Source organism: Microcaecilia unicolor, chromosome 5, assembly GCF_901765095.1.
Source record: "Microcaecilia unicolor chromosome 5, aMicUni1.1, whole genome shotgun sequence".
Taxonomy (NCBI): domain Eukaryota; kingdom Metazoa; phylum Chordata; class Amphibia; order Gymnophiona; family Siphonopidae; genus Microcaecilia; species Microcaecilia unicolor.
In genome coordinates, this window is record NC_044035.1 from 266,844,744 (window position 1) to 266,864,866 (window position 20,123).

The following is a 20,123-nucleotide window of genomic DNA, read 5'->3' on the forward strand; positions in this document are numbered from 1 at the left end:
TAATGATGAAAACATCTGGAAAAAATGCTGAGAGAATAAAGTGAACAGAAAGCAACTAAGAAATCAGAGCAGAGAGGAAATGTAGAAAAAGGAAAAGTAAATTAAACAAAAACTGAGAAATTAAAATAAAAATTCAAAAAGTTTGAAAATATTTTATTGCAAATCCCTGTTGTGGCAAAACCTGAACCAGTGGAAAAGTTGAGCCTGACAGCGGCAGGTGTTGAGGGCAGGGAAGAAAGCTAATCAATCCTAATTTGAGGGGGAGGAGAGAAACAAAGCCAACTGCAATGAGAGAGAGATTACTAAGGCTGGAGGAGATTTTTCACAATAGTTTATTAAAGTGTCAGAATTAGAGAAATTCAACACTGTGACTTTCAAGTTTCAAATTGAAACAAATATTTCATTTTAACGACATCTTGACTTGAATTCTGAACCACAAAGCTAATTTTATTGTGTTTGCAGTTGGTTGAAAACTATATTAAAGTAGAGTACAACTATAATGCAAAACGTTCTGCACAGGTGATGGAAATGGGTTTTGGGCATTTGTTTCCAGTCATTCCAGTCAGCCACATTGCTAGGAGGTAAGTTCCCTATAAGCACTAATATAACCACTAGAGTTTGGCATTTTTGCTGCAGTCTGAAGCGTTCATACCCAACTGGCTTCTATCTTACTGATATTTCCAGTAATTTCAGTCCCTCAGAATCAGTTTAACACGCAAGCCTCTTTTTTCAGTTAATATCCTCACATTTTTAAGGTATACCAATATATTAATTTAACTAGGGATTTAGGTGACTAGATTCCCCTGGTGGGAGATGGGATTTCCCCCTCACAGTAGCTAAATTTAGCTGCTAAACAAATTGGGCGTGGATATTTATCCATTGTTATTAGGGCTATTTTCAGTTGCAAACACAGTTAAAAATATTAGTTTAGCTGAATTCAGAAAGACTGTGGCAGTTTTAATGTATTACTCATTATTTTATGTCTATTACATTTTTAGCCCAAAACACAATTTGAAAAGGAAAATGTGTGAGATTTTCCTTTGCCCTTCCCTATATACTGGAGGAAGTTGGATGATGGAGGAGGATGACAACTGGGGATTAAAAAAAGTTTCAGAATATTTTAGTCACATTTGTGTCTTTAGGCATGCTGATTCTTTCCTTCCTATGGCAAAGCATGCCACAGAAGAAAGGAAGTAAATTCTATCAAACAGAATGGTGTACTAATAAATACACCAAGTTTTGTCTAAACATAGATTTGACTCAATAGTAAATGTATTTATTTGTTGCATTTGTATCCCACATTTTCCCACCTTTTTGCAGGCTCAATGTGGCTTACATTATGCCGTAATGGCGATCATCATTTCCGGAATGAGAAATACAAAATGGTATTGCATAAGAGTTCATAAATGTTAAAGTAAGTTATAAAGTAAGTTAGATAATCAGTTCATTTCAGGTGTGGGAAGTAAGGAGGTATTGCGTTAACGTTCCTTAGTGACAGAGTGATTGAAGCAATCAGGTATAGAGAGTTCGGTTTTGTCTGGTTCTGGTAGAGTTTTGTTGTCAGGTATTTAGGATGGATCATTATGGTATGTCTTTTTGAACAGGTTGGTCTTCAGTAATTTTTGGAAGGTTTTAATCTTTTTTTTTTGTTGTTGTTATATTTGTACCCCGCACTTTCCCACTCATGGCAGGCTCAATGCGGCTTACATGGGGCAATGGAGGGTTAAGTGACTTGCCCAGAGTCACAAGGAGCTGCCTTTGCCTGAAGTGGGAATCGAACTCAGTTCCTCAGTTCCCCAGGACCAAAGTCCACCACCCTAACCACTAGGCCACTCCTCCAATCAAATTAAAATGTTCTAGTTAGGGGAGTAAAAAAATACTATAAGGAGTAGCTTGTACAGTCTACAGTAATGTTATCAAACGCAAGCATAAAACAACTAGTCAGCATTTTAAGGTAAAACAGCTCCCTAATGCACACAGGAATAGGCTACGGTGAGACTGAAGAAAGAGGAAGTTAAGGGAAAAAAAAAGTAAAAATGGATGCTGGACACTGCATTATATTTCAAAAAGCATTCACCTAGTTTCAAGAGCTTTTAAAATATGACCTTGGTACATGAGAAAAAGCGGGAAGGATGGGCTGGCAGCGCAGAATGTGCCTCTTTGAATGGAGGTCAAATTAGTAAAAGGAAATTATCATATGCTTGCTAGTTACTTTGTTATATGTTAAAAATATCCTGACAATGACTTTAAAAATCTGAAAAATTGTTACTGTCATTTATTCTTTGCTGCTGTGTCACCTGGCCTCAGTTAGAGGCAGCAGCGCAAATAATGTAATATAATTTCAGTTTGCGCTAACTGATGTTCCAGGGAGGGAGGGGAGAAACATAGACGAAAAGGTGTGTGGTGGGGTAAGGGCAGATGGGATAGGATTTCAGATTTACTTTTCCTGCCTCAGGATTTCCACAATGAATAAGATGTATTTGCATACATGATTCAAGAAATCTGTTTAATATTGAAATTTTGAATGTCCTGAAAATGAGACCACTTTTCTGCATTAAGACCATAATTCACCATCCTTGTATATGAAACAGATTCTCAACAAAATATATGCAAATACATCATTAATAATTACAGAGGAAATCCTGAAAACCAGTCCTATTTGCACAACATGAGAACCAGAGTTTGCTGACCTCTGAGGCAGGGAGAGCCAATCTGCGCAAAAAGATTCAAAATTCTGTGCACAATATTTGAAAATTCTACGCACACTTTATTTGTAATTTTCTTGTGCAGAATTCCCCAATTACAAGGGCCAGAATCTTCCCCCAGGCGCATAGTTTTCTAGCCCTCCACTCTATGATATACACACTATCCATCCTGCTTCAGCACCGCCCCCCATGGCATATGCAACCCCATACACCTTCCTGCAGCCCTCCACCCCATCCCATAGGGGGCACACATAGACACCCCTCATCCCAACCCCGTCTTCCACACACACACTCCAATCCACCCCCTGCCTCCCTCTCTGCCTATCTGCAAAAGCACAACTACAGCGTGGCAAGAGAGAGGAGCTGCACAGCCGCACTTTGGCCTGCTTCTGAAAGCAGAGGAAGAAGCAGCCTGATGTGCGGCTATGCATCTCCTCTCTTGCCGTGCTATAGTGGTGCATGTGCAGGTAGGCAGAGAAAGAAGGAAGGAGGGAAGCAGGCAGCAAAAAGGGAGCCAGCCAGCAGGAAAAAGAATATTCAGCAGAATGCACAGAATTCTGAAAGGGAAAGGCAGAATTCTGTGCAGTCTGCAGAGAGGAATTATGCACAAATTCTGCATCGCATAGTAGAACAGAATTCCACCAGGAATATATATATATTTATATATTTATATATATATAAATCGTATTATCTCAAATATAATGCACACACATGTATAATATGCACCCAGAGTTTTAAACTTTACTCCAATGTAAAAATCTACTTCTGTACAATACGAAGATAGCCATAAGCACCCATATAAGCAGCTTGGGGAGGCTTAGCCTCTCCAAAGCTCAAAGCAGGTATATCAAATCTCATCTCCACTGTTTCTTTCCCCTCTTTCCTGCTGCTATCTTCTCAGGTTAGCAGTGCCTCTCTCTCCTCCTCCAACCGCCCACCACCATCTCTCCTTTCTCTCCCCCCCCCCCCCCACCCCCCACTCACCCTGTTGCTGTTTTCTCAGGTTGGGTGGTATAATTTCTACAAGCAAAGATGCATAGGACCAGTTTCCTGTGCATTCCATTGCAAGCCCAGCTGCTCCTGCCCTCCAATACAGGAAGTGTACATCAGAGGGGCAGGCGTAGAAGGTTTTCTAGAGGCTAATAGTACTCTAGAAACTAAGAAATCTAAGTCTATGTCATCAAAAAACCAGGCCAGATAGCGGGGATCTGGATGGAGGAGGGACCCCCTCGTTTTGTGTTATTAGGATCTAACCTCAATGGTTCCTTGGACAATAACTCTAGGAAAAGAGTGAACCAAATCTGACGAGGCCATTAGGGAGCAATTAGGATCATGGTCCCTTGGTCTTAATGTAGACTGAGAAGAGTCTTCCCTATGAAAGCCATGGAAGCTGCTTGTTCCTCTGCTTAACTGAAACCTGGCTCACTGATGCTGACTTGTCCTATCTCAATCAAGTTAACCCTACTGACTACCTTAACTATGCTTCTAACCACCAGCACCATGGGGGGGGGGGCAGTGGCAGCGGTCTTGCTCTCATCTGTTCTACTTGGTTAAGCCTCACAAGACCTCCTTGAATCCCTTTCCTTCCACATAGGTACTCCCCCCCCCCCCCCCCAAAACACACACATAGATGTCTTGCTTATCTACCACACTCCTCCCCCTTCTGCCTGTTCCACCCAACTCCTTCATACGCTCCTAGCAGACTTCTGCACCAACTCTCCATGACCAGTTTTACTCAGGCACTTTAAACCTTCACTATGATGACCCTTCCTCCCAATTCATGCCCAATTTTCTCTTTCTCACTACAAGTCTTGATCTTGTACAAGATATTTTAGCTCCTACGAATGTCAGTGGTCACACGCACAAACTTGTTCTCTTGCTTGCTAAATTATCAAACTCCTTAGAAAACTTTACTCTTTCTCCTCTACCTTGTATGGATCATTTACTTATCTCCTTTACTTATACAGCAAAATTGCAAATACCATCCAAACACTTGGCAGCCTTGCACTTTACAGGTCTTAGTAAACTCACGCATCAGTTTCTGTCACACTTTTGATCTTCTGTTTAATAATTTTTCTGAGCTCCCCATAATGGACAGGGTAGATCTATGGAATAATGCACTGTGCAATACTCTCAATACTATTTCTCCAATTCAGACCAGAACACTTACCTGCTTCACACGGACCAGAAAGCCATGGAATTCACCCACCTGACTGCTGAAGCAGCAACTCCGACAGGTGGAGAGTAAATGGAGGCACCAACATACTCCATTAGCCCTTTCCACTTACTCCTATAAAATGTCCATGCTAACAGCCAAAAGGGCCTACTACACCAGCAAGATATCCAATGCCCCAAATATTGCTACCCTGTATATGATTCTCAAATCTCGGACAGCCCCACCTATCCTTCAGGTACCCTCTGCTGCCACACCTACTGCCCAAGGCTTAGCACTCCACTTCAAGGCCAACATCAATACCCTCTGGGCAGCCATTGAAGCAACCTCTACTTCGGCCCCTGTCACATTTGCCTCATCTATGTTCCAATCACAGAGCATCTTTGAGGGCTTTACAGTTCCCTCTTCCCAAACTGTTACTGCAACTATCAAAAAACTTTGAAAATGGCTATAACTCCACATAACCGCCCCCCCCCCCCCCCCCCCCCCCATGTATGAAGTGATTGAATTATGTCCCTCCTTTCATTTTGTCAATGCTTTCCACTAGCCTATCAGATGACCTGGTTCCAAAAAACTGGAAGACAACAATTATTCGGCCCAGGATTAAAGGATCATACCAACCTCTCACTGATTGCACTATCGCCCAATTAAGAAGTCTGATTTTGTCCCCACTTCTGCCATGGACATGAGCATTGTGGCATAGTCCTTTGAGGTGAAGAAATAGGAGCGCAATGATGTTTAGATGTATACTAATTGGAGAATCAAAATCATCCTGCAAATTTAGAAGAGACAGCAGAAGTCTGTGTCCTGGACAGAGTTTTAATAGTATTTGCATGCTTTTTAATTAAGACAGCAACTTCCTCAACATTATTACCAAATAAGTTATCTCCACTACAAAGGACATCTACTAGACACTTCTGGACAGCAGATTCAAGGTCGGAGACTCTAAGCCAGGAAAGAGACTGCAGTGCTACTCCTAAGGTGTAAATGCAAGAAGAGACAAAGAAATCAAAGGCCTGCCTGGCTAGATATTTACGACAATCTAGAAGTTTCCTGTGAAGCTTGAGGAACTCAGCCTTTTCAGGAGGAAGGAAGTCTAGAAAGGAGAGAGTACTCGGTATTAGAGACTAAGTAAATTGTGGAATAAAGTTGATAAAGTGAAGATACTTACCTGTAGCAGGTATTCTCAGAGGAAAGCAGGCTGATAACCCTCACAAGTGGGTTGGAGATCCACGCTGGCCCAGGAACCGGCAATTGAAATAGCAAAAACGTTTGTCAGAGCCTTCAGAATGTGCCGCGCGTCCAACAGCGCATGCACCGAGTGCCTTCCCGCCCGCCTGAGATGGTCCAGTTGCTCCGAGAACAGCGTTTGAAGCCACTTGGAGTCTTCGATGACATGGAAGGAAAGACTGCCCTAGCCAAATCAAAGAATGTGATTGTGCTGAAAAAAAAAAAACGCACAAAAAGAAGAAAGCCCAGCCGAGCAGGCTTAAGGACAGCTGCGACTAAATTAAAAGGAAACGATGCTGGTCGAAAAATAAGCCTAAAGAAATAAAAGGAAATTTTTTCCCTTTTTTTTTGTACTAAACTAAGAAAGAAAAGGAAAAAATGAGGCGAAAAAGAAACTGAGGCTCTCCCGGATGACGAAGCGGAGCCAGGTAAACAGTGCCGCTCCTCACACGGAAAAAAGTAACTGAGGGGAGCAGCCACGCGGTGGGCGGGAAGGCACTCAGTGCATGCGCAGTTGGATGCACGGAGCACTCAGAAGGCTCCAGTAAAAGTTTTTGCTATTTCAAATGCCGGTTTCCGGGCCGGCGCGGATCGCTGACCCACTTGTGAGGATTATTTCAGCCTGCTTATCCTCGGAGAAACTAATATATAACTGGTTAGCATCAAGGCCTGAAATGTTCTTCTGCCAAGAGTCTAATGTTCTAGCTTCTCTGCTTGAAGGAGCAGAAGCATGAGATCACGCAATGTGAGTACATTTTAAAGCAGATTCCGCAAATAAGGAATGATGGGATAACTGTTTGGTTTTTTTTTTTTTAATACAGTGCATTTCTGTATCCTGTACATTGTATCAATTTTCTTTAAAGCAACTTGAACTGTTAGTGGAGTCTCCCAATTTTTAATCAGAGTATTCTTCATAATTGTATGAAGTGGAACAGTGATTCCTTCTCTAGGAGGAGAGTCAAACTGGAACCTCAAAAAGGTCTGAATGAGGTTCTTCCTCTGTCTCCAATTTGAAAGGTATGGTTTGGGCCATCTCACGGACAAAGCAAGGGAAGGATATACTTTCTGAAGGAGGCTTGCGTCTCTCAGGTGGCAGAGAAGGATCAGATGGAATGCCATAGGACTCCTCATCCAAGAGATCCTGTGGGTCCTGCTCTGTTGTCAGAGTCTGACACTTAAAAGTACTGTTCTTGGGAAGTACGTAGAAGAGAGTGTTGGCTAGGGCACTGGCTCTGCATCAAAGTGCGTCGAGGCAGATGAGTCTCTAAGACTAGAGAAGGTTCCACTGCCAATGCCGACTCGTGCATTGACCAGGTTCGTGGTGCCCCTGAGGTTGACACTGAGCCGGTGTGCGGGACCTCTCCTGTGACTGTCTCGTTCTATGCCTCCTTGTTCAATTCCTGTGCACTGGGGTTACCGCCCTTTGCCTTTCAACTCCTCTCCTTAATGTTCCACCGGGGTTTGCCAGGTGGTTCCTATAGCACCTTCATTTGTTCCCATCTCCCCTGGCTCCTACACCTATTTCAATCCTGTTTCTGATAATTGTTTTCAATTCCTTTTCTTATCCAGTTTACTACTCTGCTTTCTTCAATTAGACTAACTACCTGTGTTTTGGAAACTTTGCCCTCTCATTGACTTAGCTTTTCTCAGCATGGTTTGTTACTTTTGGCTTATCATCTTACCTTAGGGCTTGTTCCTCATGCAAGGAAGGCGGCAGTGGTTTTAACCCCACAAACACACACCCTTCTAGTTGACACTAGGCTGCGGGGTATTGACGGTCTAGTATTTGATGTATTTGATTTTATGTTTCTCCTGGTATGGTTGATTCTGTGTGAGTATTCTATCCTATCTTTTATGGAGTTCTTCTGATTTTATTGTATTTTTTAAATTTTACTGTAAACCGCTGCGATCTAGAAGTGGTGGTATATAAAAAGCTTTAATAAACACATCTACAGACTGTGCTGAGACTGGCACAACCACCCTGTAAGCCTGAACAGACTGCCTATGCAGTAGCCCCAAGAGCTCCTCTTTGTGCACAGCCTGGATTTCTTCCTGTAGAATACGCGTTGGTAGCAGAGGTCTCAAAAGCCGAAAAAAATAAACAATCAATCAATTGAAAAAAAATTAAAAGATAAAGAAGAATATGAGAAAAAATAGCCCCCCAAAAAAGGGAAGGCACCAAAAAAGGCAAAGTTGGACACACTAAGGAGAGATTAGAAACCCAACCTCTCTGCTCTGCAGGAAACACTTCAAGAACTCAAGCATGGTGGGGGGGGGGGGGGTGGCACCTACACATGTGGATAAGGGGACTGCCTCAAAGTTTTTAAAGTGACAGTGCACTATGGCAGTGTCTGCACTGGGCTCTGTGGATAACATCACCCACAAGTGGGAATATCATACCTAGTTGTCCTCGGAAAAGTATGAATCCTGGCACTTTGGATAAAAGTGATGGCTAATCTAACTCTTACTACCTTGTAGAGATTTTTTTTTCCACTAATAACCTGTACATAAAAATATTTTTTTAAAAATTCCCAAATCAAAATATTTATTCTGGTCCCTGCACCCTCATGATAGCTATGGTCAGCACTGGTGCAGTAAAGGCAGAAATGATAGGAGGATACCGAAGGGTACACAAAAAGATAGGAGTTACAGAGCTTTAGTATCCTTCAAATTATTTCCCCACATGCTGTGTAAACTTCCTCTTGATAAACAATTACTGAAAAAAACCACAGTAACCACTGCCTGATATACTGACTGTACAAAAGCATTTGTAGACAGCACAAAAACACTTTGCTTTGACGTGAGTAAAACAGAGCTATAAACAAGCATTTCATGTTCTATGACAAAACAGAAAAGCACCAACTAGAGACTGCTGAAAAGGGAAGTTGCAAATTCAACCTGGTTATCAAGATATGTCAAGCCCTGTGACAGCAAATCAACAGAGAAAAGAAGCACATTTGCTATTCAAGCTGTAAAGTGGACTCCAAGTTTTACAAGAGATATTCTTGTGATGGACCATATGGTGCTAAAAGAAAGAAATATTCTTTCTTTTAGCACCATTAGAAAGAGCAGATTTCCTTCTATCGGAATATGTAGTTTTCAATTTGGAGTCTCTCCATATAAGGATTGCAAAAAAAGTGTTTTTTGGCCAGTATTGTTGAATGATAGATGAAACGGATATAGGGCCCATCAATGTTTCTAATTGCTGTATAAGTCACTCAGTTGCTTTAAGCATGCGTTGGTCCATGGTGGCTACGCCACTACCAATTCAATAGGAAGTGGAACCTCATCGCCAAGAGGTCCACTTGGCACAGGTTCCCAAGCCTGAAGGTGGGCATCTTACTTGAGGTTCCCAAGCCTCATTTGGTTGTCTTTGCCTAGTTTCTCAAGCCTAATGGGGGTGTCTTAATGGTTCCCAAGTAAAACCTCAGTGCTGAAGTGACAAGAATTTTTCACTTTTAAGTTTCACTGCTGTTTCTGGAAATGTATACTGTTGTCCAAGTGCTGTAGTTGCTGGTACTGGAAGAACTGCTAGAATATGCTGTTCAGAAATCCAACAAGAATCTCTTCTGCTAGGCCAATGAAATGATCGTGCAGTGCAGGCCCACATGGATGCATAAAGTTGACCAAGGCATCATGTTCTTCAAATGATGTGTCACAGACATTGCCAATATACCATTTGTTGTCATAAACACAGGCAACATACTGCCCAGGCTGAAGTTGAGACACATTTATGCCAGGTACACTCACTGGGTCATCTGACTGACAAAGTTTGACAACAAATGAGGAGCTGTTCATCGATTTAGAGAGCTGGTCTACCGTAGAAATCAAGTTCATCGTTTCTTGGGTTGATTTTGTAATCAGGGCTTTCATATTTTCCATAGCCTGCCAAAGGGTATCGAGTGTAACCACCATGGGGGGGGGGGGGGGGGGGTTTCGACAAACTTTCTCTTCCCATTCTCATTAGCTGCCAATAACTGTTCCGAGGGAGAGCCCCCTCCGCAGGGCACGATCTTCGCGACTTCCGCGTCCTGTAGTCCCACATTCTCCTCTCAAATTATGGCAGGGCATGGTGGATTCCCAGGCACCGGAGGAGTGTAACCTCATGTTCCAAAGACGTCGGGTTCCCTTCCCCGACGTCAAGCGGAAGCTCAACTCCGGTCTCTATCGGTGGGTGCCGAACCGCAAAGCTGTTTAATGTTATCTGCTTCAGGGAAGATGCACGAGCTGGAGAGCGTAACACTCTGATAAGCCCCGTGTGGCATATCGGTAGCAGGAAAAATATGCAGCGAATGTTCAGTCAGTCCTGCTCCTCTCGGCGTGTCGGTGCCATCTTAGCCACTCCCCCAGCCCATTCATTTTAACTAAAAAGTTCTACAATTCTTTTCTCTCCCTTAGTTATCTGCTGTGCTTATCCCTGTATCCCATACTTTCCTGACTTCAGATATTTCCTTATTCATTTGGATTTATTGTGTACCTGTATATAATATATAAGTAAACCACATTGGTTGTAGCACAGAAAAGGTGGTATATCAAATCCGTGACTCCATTAAAATCCATACTCTCATTAACTGCCTTTATGAAGATTCACCCAATTTACATTGTATTAACAGCATAACAATAGCAAAGTGACCAAATGTCAGCATAATCAAACTTTGGATGTTGATTTCAAGCAGCTCACATTTTCCACATTTTTGTATGGAAGGCAGTCTTTATCCAATAGTACTGATACACTGTGGTCTGACTGGGATAGAAAGTGGTAGAATGGCAACAGAGGGTAGTGATAAATGGAGGGACGTTACCAATGGTATGTCGTAGAGATCAGTGAATGGCCTGGTTCTATTTAACATTTTTGTAAGTGATATTTTAGACAGACTGTCTTGGCAAGGTTTGCCTCTTTATGGATGGATACTAAAATCTACGATAAGGTAGACACCCTGGAAGGTATGGATAAGCAGAAGAGAATCTAGAAAAACATGAAGAATGGTGTTGAATTTAGCAGCTAACTTTTAATGTTAAAAGGAAAAGCAGGATCATACATTTGGGCTGTAAAAATCAAAGAGAGTGGTACAGTATAGGGGGTAAAATATTTCTGTGCATGAAAAGAGAGCAGGACCTAGTGGGTGTTCATATCTGATCTTAATTTGACCAAACAGGTAGAAGAGACAAAAGCAAAAAGCCAGAAGGATGCTTGGGTGCAAAGAGAGAGCAACGGCCAGCAGGAAAAAGGAGGTGATTGATAGTAGTAGTAGATGATAGTGCTCCTGTGTAAGCCTCTGGTGAGACCTCATTTGGAGTACAATATGAAATTCTGACAACCACACCTAAACAAAAAAAAGATGTAAACAGGAAGGAATTGGTCCATAGGTTGGCCACTAAACTAGTTGCTGGTCTTAGCCATAAAACAAATAGGGATAGACTTGAAGATCTTAATATGTATACTTGGGAATAAGGGCAGAAGTGAGATACGATACTGACACTGAAATACTTCCATGTCATAAACGCACAGGTGGCCTCTTTCAGTTGAAAGTAAGCTTTGGAATGAGGAAGCATAAGGACAGATTCTGGAATAATCTACGGAGTTTTTATTAAATTATAGAAAGGGTAGCAGAAACATGGAATGATCTCCCATTGGAGGTGGTGGTGATGAGAATGGTGTGTCGTTTGTATTCTGTGGACACATGTTCTACTGTTCTGCTTAATGTGTATATTACTGACATTATCATATTATTGCTATTATTGGGATTTAAATTCCCTGTCTTCAAGATCACCTCATTGTTTTAACTGTGTGTTTTGTTTCTGCTCATACGTTACACTACACCTATTATACTGCATTTTCTATTTCTTATGCTTTTTTCATATCATAGTTTATTAAATTGTCTCAATGTGGTATAACAGGGTAATTAAGTCACTCCATAACTTTCTGCCTGGAGTAATTAGCAGATTTTCATCCATACAAAAGAAGTCTATCTATGGCAGGTACCTGACTTTTGGATATATTGTACCTAAAACAATGTTGCTGACACCTCTGTAAGGACAAATAGTTGGCGTTACTAATCTTTAAGTTTAATTTCAAAGATCAACCACTTGCCATTTTTCTCCCTGTGAATGAAAAAAAAAACCTGCTTCTTCCAGATGGATAATGGATTTCATAGGATATCTCTACACTTCTATCAATTTAAGTACACTTAGGTATCAGGAAGGATGTTGAGAAGAACAAAATGTTACCAATGATTTTCTTTGAGTTAATAGCAGAAAAGAAGTATCTGTTAATGGTATCAAGTGATATACTGGGCTGGGATACAAAATAAAGAGTACCTTTGTATTCTATTCAGGTACTCTAAGAAAAAAAAGGACACAGATTTTATCAAAAATCAAACAATTGTAGTAAATATTTTGAATACCATTCAAAACATAATGCAACAATTATGACATAAATGCAGAAAAAGAAAAAAAATGTACACCCTTTGTCCTCTTTCTATGATTACTTAGCCCCTCTGCACAAGCACATTGATCCTAGAAAATACCTGCTTATAATAAATGGTAATTACTTTCATTGTACCACAGAAAGGCAGTATATCAAATCCATCACCCCTTTACCTGTAATGAGCCCAACAGATTACGCTAGGTATTTTCTTAATTCATTATATTTCTTGAAGTCTTTCTGTAATATATCTCATGATTTTGCCTCCACCACAGACTATCACTACCTGTGAATACAATATTCTCACTCTTAAGATACTTGTTTATTGCTTAGTTGCTTCTGTGTTACATGGCACCAGATGTATATTTAAATCTCACCACACCAACACAATTTCACTCACAAAGAAATGTTCCCTGTGTATTTGGGCAGTACACTCACTTAACATTAAAAAAAAAAGAATCAACCTCTGGAAACCAAGGCTTCTTCAAAGACAATTTTGAACCATAAAAATATTTGATGTCTCTATAATTATCTTCAAAATAGATGTTTACTCATTATGTTTGGAGTGTATATACAATATCAATACTTTGAAATTCATTATTTGGAAGTCTACAAGAAAAATCTATAATTTGGATACATTTCTGCTTTGCTGACCATGTATCTAAATTTGCAATGTTAACTACTTTGCATGCTTGAGTGAGACAATGTTGGGTAAATTTAGAATTAAGGCTGCTATTATTTACATTAGAGAAGGCCAAAGGGTTTAAAAAATTCTTCTATCACTTACTAGTCAAGGATGAAAAGAACTCAATGTGTACGTAATGAGAAAAACTTAAAAGCACAAGAAGTGTTATCATGATGCTTCTATGTAACCTCAGGACAGGGCTTCATAAATTTGACCAAAGGTGACTGTGACAATCAGATTTTCAGTTGTCACAATGACTATGCAAGACAAATATCTATATATCTACTAGCCGTTAAGCCCGTAACAATGGGCTAGTCTTTTGTTTTCCTATGGCCTCCCCCACCCCCACCCCCGTCCACCAACCCTGCTCTCTCCCCTGCCCTCCCCCCAGCGTCTGTTTCCCTCAATTCCGCCCCTCCTTCCCTCCCTGCTCCTCTGATTTCCACACCCATGTCCAAGCCCTCCTCCCTATTGGGCTGTACTGCTGGTGGAGGCGGGGCTTGGACTTCTACACTCTCAGCGTTCCGACTCTACTGCGCATTTGCAGGTGAGTCGGTCACTTGCCGTTTAATATGTTTCATATTGCAGACTAAGCATATGGCATATGCAATCATACCATATGCATATTTAGTATAGCTACCCTAAAACCTTACTGGTTGTGCTATCAGTAACACAAAATTGGGAAGACCTGACTTAGGTCTGAAAAGATGTATGACAAGAGCAATATATGCTACCAAATAACTCCAGTAAAATCATGTGTACATTTTAGTGCAGAACCAAAAGCACTAGATTTTTTTCATCATACTTTTGTATCCTGTTTACCAATATCTTAAGAGATTCTAATACCATATTTTAATTTTATTCATGGGCTTTTGAAAGAGGATAAGGAATGAGAAGCAGAAAGCAGAGATGCAACTAGAAGAAACACTGTCACGCATAAGGTATCATAATCTGGCCTTCTTATTCAAGGATGCAATTCAGATCTGTGTCACTAGGAAAAAAGCAAAATTAGCCAGTTAGAAAAGGCTATTTCATTCCTTTATGGGGAATCCACCCTACTGGACAGATTTATCGTATTTAGCTCAGCAATCTGCTTCACATTTAACAGCTGCTAACCCTTCTTTTGCATGCGCACACACACACAGGGCTAGCAGATGCTAATTTAAAAATAACTTTTTCCTGCAGGTGTAAGGACAGTCTGTCCAGCAGGAAAAGGCTACAGACCATAGATAATGTGGAATCATAAGAGCACACTCTCTCTCATCACTAAAACAAAATAAAAATGGCACCACAAAGGTCATTTATTTAAAAAAATTATAATGTTATGGCATTCCTGCAGACCCAACCTCATCACAGATATCTAACAGATAGGTGATAATTCAGTATAGAAGTTCCTTCTACTAGGAGTTGATTAGCAGGACAGAACCAAAATGCTTCCCCAATGGAGTCTACTGCAAGACAAAGCGCATGAGAAATCCACCACTCCGAAGAGGGGAGACTGCAAACAGAGGAAACCCCCAGCTGAGCACAGCCCTCAAGAGACAACCCCTGAAGGTTGGAACTACTGGATTCCAGGAACAGAGACTGCAGCAGCCAAGGATAACCAGTGCAGCCTGCAACTCTGACGAGAAAGCCCACCAAGCTGGAAAGCCCAGGAGGCGTCTGAAACAGAAAACTGTGCAGCTGTGAGGCCCAGGAGGTGACTACCATTCTGAAGAGAGCAGACCACCGTGGTCGGAAGCCCAGGAGGCATCTGCAACCCAGAAGAGGGGAGACTGCTGCAGCTGTGAAGATCAGGCAACGACTGCTGCTATAAAAAGAGGAGACCGCCACAGCCATGAAGCCCAGGAAGCGTCTGCAACTCCGAAGAGGAGACCGCCACAGCCATTAAGCCCAGGAAGCGTCTGCAACTCCGAAGAGGAGACCGCCACAGCCATGAAGCCCAGGAGGCGTCTGCAACTCCAAAGAGGAGACCGCCACAGCCGTGAAGCCTAGGAGGCGTCTGCAACTCCAAAGAGGAGACCGCCACAGCCGTGAAGCCCAGGAGGCATCTGCAACCCAGAAGAGGGGAGACTGCTGCAGCTGTGAAGATCAGGCAACGACTAATGCTATAAAAAGAGGAGACCGCCACAGCCATGAAGCCCAGGAAGCGTCTGCAACTCCGAAGAGGAGACCGCCACAGCCATGAAGCCCAGGAAGCGTCTGCAACTCCGAAGAGGAGACCGCCACAGCCATGAAGCCCAGGAAGCATCTGCAACTCCGAAGAGGAGACCGCCACAGCCATGAAGCGTCTGCAACTCCGAAGAGGAGACCGCCACAGCCATGAAGCCCAGGAGGCGTCTGCAACTCCAAAGAGGAGACCGCCACAGCCGTGAAGCCTAGGAGGCCTCTGCAACTCCAAAGAGGAGACCGCCACAGCCGTGAAGCCCAGGAGGCCTCTGCAACTCCGTAGAGGAGACCGTCGCAGCCGTGAAGCCCAGGAGGCCTCTGCAACTCTGAAGAGGAGACTGCCACAGCCGTGAAGCCCAGGAGGTGCCTTCAATTCTGAAGAGGAGAATGCCACAGCCGTGAAGCCCAGGAGGTGCCTACAACTCTGAAGAGGAGACTGTCACAGCCGTGCTCAGGCGGCATCTGCCACTTAAGAGAAGACTGCCACAGCCGTGCTCAGTCGGCATCTGCCACTCTAAGAGGAGACTGCCACAGCCTTGAAACCCAGGAGGTGTCTGCAGCTCTAAAGAGGAGACTGTCACAGCTGTGAAGCCCAGCAGGTGTCTACAACTCCTCAAAGAGGAGACTGCCGAGGCTAAGAAGCACAGGAGGTGTCTAGAACCCTGAAGAGAGAGATCACCATAGCTAGGGAATCTAGAAGACATCACCCACTCCAAAGAGCAGAGACCACGCAGCCGTAAAGCCCAGGAGGTGTCTGCCCTTCCGAAGAGGAGACAGTGTCATGCCAGAAAAGTCCAGGAGGCAGCAGCAACTCCTGAGAGAGAAGACAGGTAAAGCCATGAAGACCAGGAGCCATCTGCAACTCCCAAGAGAAAAGACTGCCGCAGGCTTGCCAACAAGATGCCTGCCATGTCGCAATTAAACAGCAGAAACTGCTGAGACTCTCGGGCGCAAACTGCCCCAGGGGTGTAATAGGAAAATTCTCCATGCAGAATAAAAGTGGCTATTGCCGCTGAGACACACAGGAAATAATATCCCCAGAGAGGAGACAACTACTGCCCCATTGAAGAGTAAAAGAGGACTGCAAGCCAAAAGACAAGAGACCACTATGGTCTGATGAAAAGAGCCGGCCAGCAGTCAGAGATGTCAGCAACAGAGAACAAAGGCCTCTGAAGCTCCACACATACTTAAAAAATGCCACTGACAAGGAGAAGACCTCAGTGGAAACAAAACCCCAAGAAGCCGGAGCCCTAGGGCGACCACCACAGCCCTAAGACAGCAGCTGCAGAGAAATAACCTGAGAAGGTGCCGACCACTGCAGTGGCCCAAAGAGGAAGGCATGGGGCCCACTTAAAAGCCAAAGAGCTCCTGTAGCCTGATCCACCAGAAACAAAGACAGCCCCCAAGTACCAGGAAGACAGCCCTCAAGTACCAGGAAGAGCCAAGCACAACAGCTCTCGCAGCTGTCTTGTGCGTGCTGGCTTTTTTTTTTTTTTGTTCCAGAAGAAAGTCAGTGGCATGCTGGCCCTTCAAAGTGTACCCAGGCTCTAAAGCTGGCCCATACCAAAATAAGAAAGGCAGGCAAGCACCAGAGGAGACTGCACCCTGCCTCCAAAAACCTTGTCTGCCAACAGAAATCCCCCACTGGCACCATCAGCGTGTACACTGCAGCTTTTTTTTTTTTTTTAACTGCACGCAGCGAAGGGGAACCTGGAATGAAGGACAAGCTGCACCACCACACACCATGCTGGCAGGAAAAAGCTGGCCCAAGCAAGCAACCATGGCGCCTTTTTTTAAGCCATTGAAGTGGAAGCCCAACCACGAGCGCTGCTCAATCGCAGGTCCAAGGCAGGATTCCACCCCCTCACACACACACTCACCTCCGAGGCATCTCTTACCTCACAGCCCCCTGACTGGGGGCTGTCCTGTAGCTGCACTCGAGCACAGTCCTGCACTGCTTGCTCCATGTCCCAGGAGCTGCTGCAATGAAGAGAGCCCATCAACTACCCTTTCTTAGCTTTAATCAGTTCTTTCTTTTTCTTTTTTTTTTTGCTTTAAAGTTGTTGTCAAGCAGCACTAGAGAGCAGAGAGGAAGGCAGAGAACGCAGGGTTCTATTGGGACCAAGGGTAGGAATCTGACACCACTAGATATGACCCCCACTAGACCGTCACCTGCTAAGCTCAACTGGGAGACCAGTTGACCAACTGGACCAGGAGCAGGGCCTCAGAACAAGGAGCAGGAAAGAATATCCATCCACTTGCTGGAGATAGAAAATACTAGAGAACTGGGCTGGCTAACTGAGTATATATGGGACAGCTCAATTCTGAGTTTTCCATCTCCACCTGCTGGTCAATGGGCATAACTACCCACACATCCTCGAATAGTGGGAAGTAACGTAATGGAAAGCAGAGTTTCTGGTACGCTCAAGCTTAATCACCAGCAAAGTGATTAGTGTGTAATAAAAACTCAACACTGCAAATTTTGGTATGGTATTCCATGAGAATCAAGCACTCTTGAAAGTGCCATGAAATTAAAAAAAAAATTGCAAAGCATTGCTGTAAACTAATTTATTGGTACCAAAGTTGTAGCATCCTTCTTTTTTGTACAGAATCTGAATGGGCGTTGGCTGATGAATCAAAGATGGAGACAACATCTCTTGAGAATTCAGTGGAAGATGCATGAAATGGAGGCACTTTTGAAAAGGAACCTAGAGACAGCTCAAAGGGTATATACTAAAGGGAGCTACTTACTTCATAATCTGGTGTTCAACTCATCTTTCTGATGTTTCCTGTGCTGAAAGGGTTGTGATTGCTTTCTTAGTTCACTTGAATATTAATTATGTGGAGATAAGGATCAATAATAAACTTTAGCTGATACCTATTTCTTGAACTATACCTATGACTAGGTTCTGTGAGCAATGAGGACCTTCTTTTGAGAACAGTCAGAGATGTACTGAATTAGTTGAACAAACAGGCATTACTTACAACTTGTTTGTTGACCCTTTGCTAAAAATAACCATTTTGGCTGATACACAAAGTGGCCTATGTACTAAGCATTTTCCCCAAGTCACAAAATGGGGGGAAAAACTCATGAGTGCATTTGGTCCAAAGTGTATTCATCAGGAGCCTATTTTTTTTCTTTAGTCTTTGAAATGTTTATATACAATGGGTCTCATTGGAACAGGAATCTGTTGCAAGAAAATAAAGTTAGCATTGAGTTGCCATAGAAACATTTAGTTAAGAGTCAAAATGTTCACAAGTAAAGGAATTATTGCCACTTTAAAAGTCGGGGATATTTAACTCTGCATAGTGGACTTCTGTTTCCTGCCACTTCTACAATGACAGTGGCACTTCCTTATAATTTAGAGCCCATAAAACACATTCTTTCTATTCTTTCTAGGGCTAAATGAAATAGACAAGGAGACTGTGGCAGGACTCTAGGAAATAAAATCTTGAATAAATGGTGACGTGTATCATAGAACTGTACAGATGCTAACAGTCAAAAGCTTTAAATCTTCACTGTAATGTTTTAAAACGTTATTGCAAGCTATATTATATACACATGCACTCATACACACACATACATATATATATATACTAGTAAAAAAAAGGCCCGTTTCTGGAGCCAATGAAACGGGCGCTAGCAAGGCTTTCCTCTGGCCCCCCCCACCCAACGCACCTTCGTTGTTAGTGACACCATTGTGCCGCCGTGGTAGCCGTTGATGTGTGACTCTGGCCCCCCCCACCTGACGCACCTTCGTCGTCAGTGACGCCATTGCTCCGCCCTGGCCGCTGTCGATGTGAGTGAATTGCTCCGCCCTCAACGTCATAACGTTTGACGCGAGGGCGGGGCCCTGAGACTGTGCTTTTCGTGGCTTCAGAGCTTCGAACTTACGAACCTTGGCTTCAGTGACGTCAGACAATAGAACGTTGAGGGTGAGTTTTATATATATAGATATATATACATATATATACACACACGTGTATGGAGGTGGTGGAGATAAAAATGGTAATGGAATTCAAACGTGTGGGATAAACACAAAGGAATCCTGTTTAGAAGGAATGGTTCTTCGGAATCTTAGCCGAGATTGGATGGCGTCGCTGGTAATTTGGAAACAAAAACGGGAGCTGGGCAGACTTCTGTGGTCTATGCCCTGATTGTGACTGAATGATAGGGGTGGACTGGAGTGTAAATTTTAAGGGGCTTCAACGTTAGCTCCAGAACTTAGTACAAGAACAGTGCTGGGTAGACTTCTACGGTCTGTGCCCTGAGAGAGGCAGGGACAAATCAAACTAGGGTATACATATAAAGTACCACATACCATGTGAATGAGTTTATCTTGATGGGCAGACTGGATGGACCGTACAGGTCTTTATCTACCGTCATTTACTATGTTACTATGTTATATATACACACAGTTTCTCCTTACAAAAAAAAATAAGGAACCAGGAATTACTGAATTTTCATTGCACTATAACAAAAACCAAGTGACCCAAAGCCTTTTTATGGGATGAGGAAACAAAGACCCTCAGTTCTGCTGCACTATGCCTTTTATTTTCCCTAGAGCAAACACTTCATGTTACCTTATCAGATGGATTTTATCTTTATTTATTCTAAACAAAACACTGTTGCTAAAAGTAGCAACCTCTCTGCCTTGCCACAGGCACATATGTGGGTGGCAAACAAAAGCTTTGCATATAAACCCCCACTGGGGAGGGAACAGCTGGTTACCAACT

At 42.9% G+C, this 20,123-nt stretch overlaps 1 protein-coding gene across 2 annotated transcripts in view; it reads right to left on the reverse strand.

The window, feature by feature from the left end:
• Nucleotides 1-20,123, reverse strand: part of CBLB (Cbl proto-oncogene B) — a 213,690-nt gene that overhangs the window by 155,563 nt on the left and 38,004 nt on the right. Inside the window, exon 1 of one of the 2 annotated variants that reach the window (XM_030204170.1) lies at nt 7,467-7,474. The exons of the other annotated variant lie outside the window; for it this stretch is intronic. The gene's annotated coding sequence lies outside the window, so the exon portion shown is untranslated. Of the gene's footprint in view, nt 1-7,466; nt 7,475-20,123 lie in introns of those variants that run through there. 2 annotated transcript variants of the gene reach the window in all.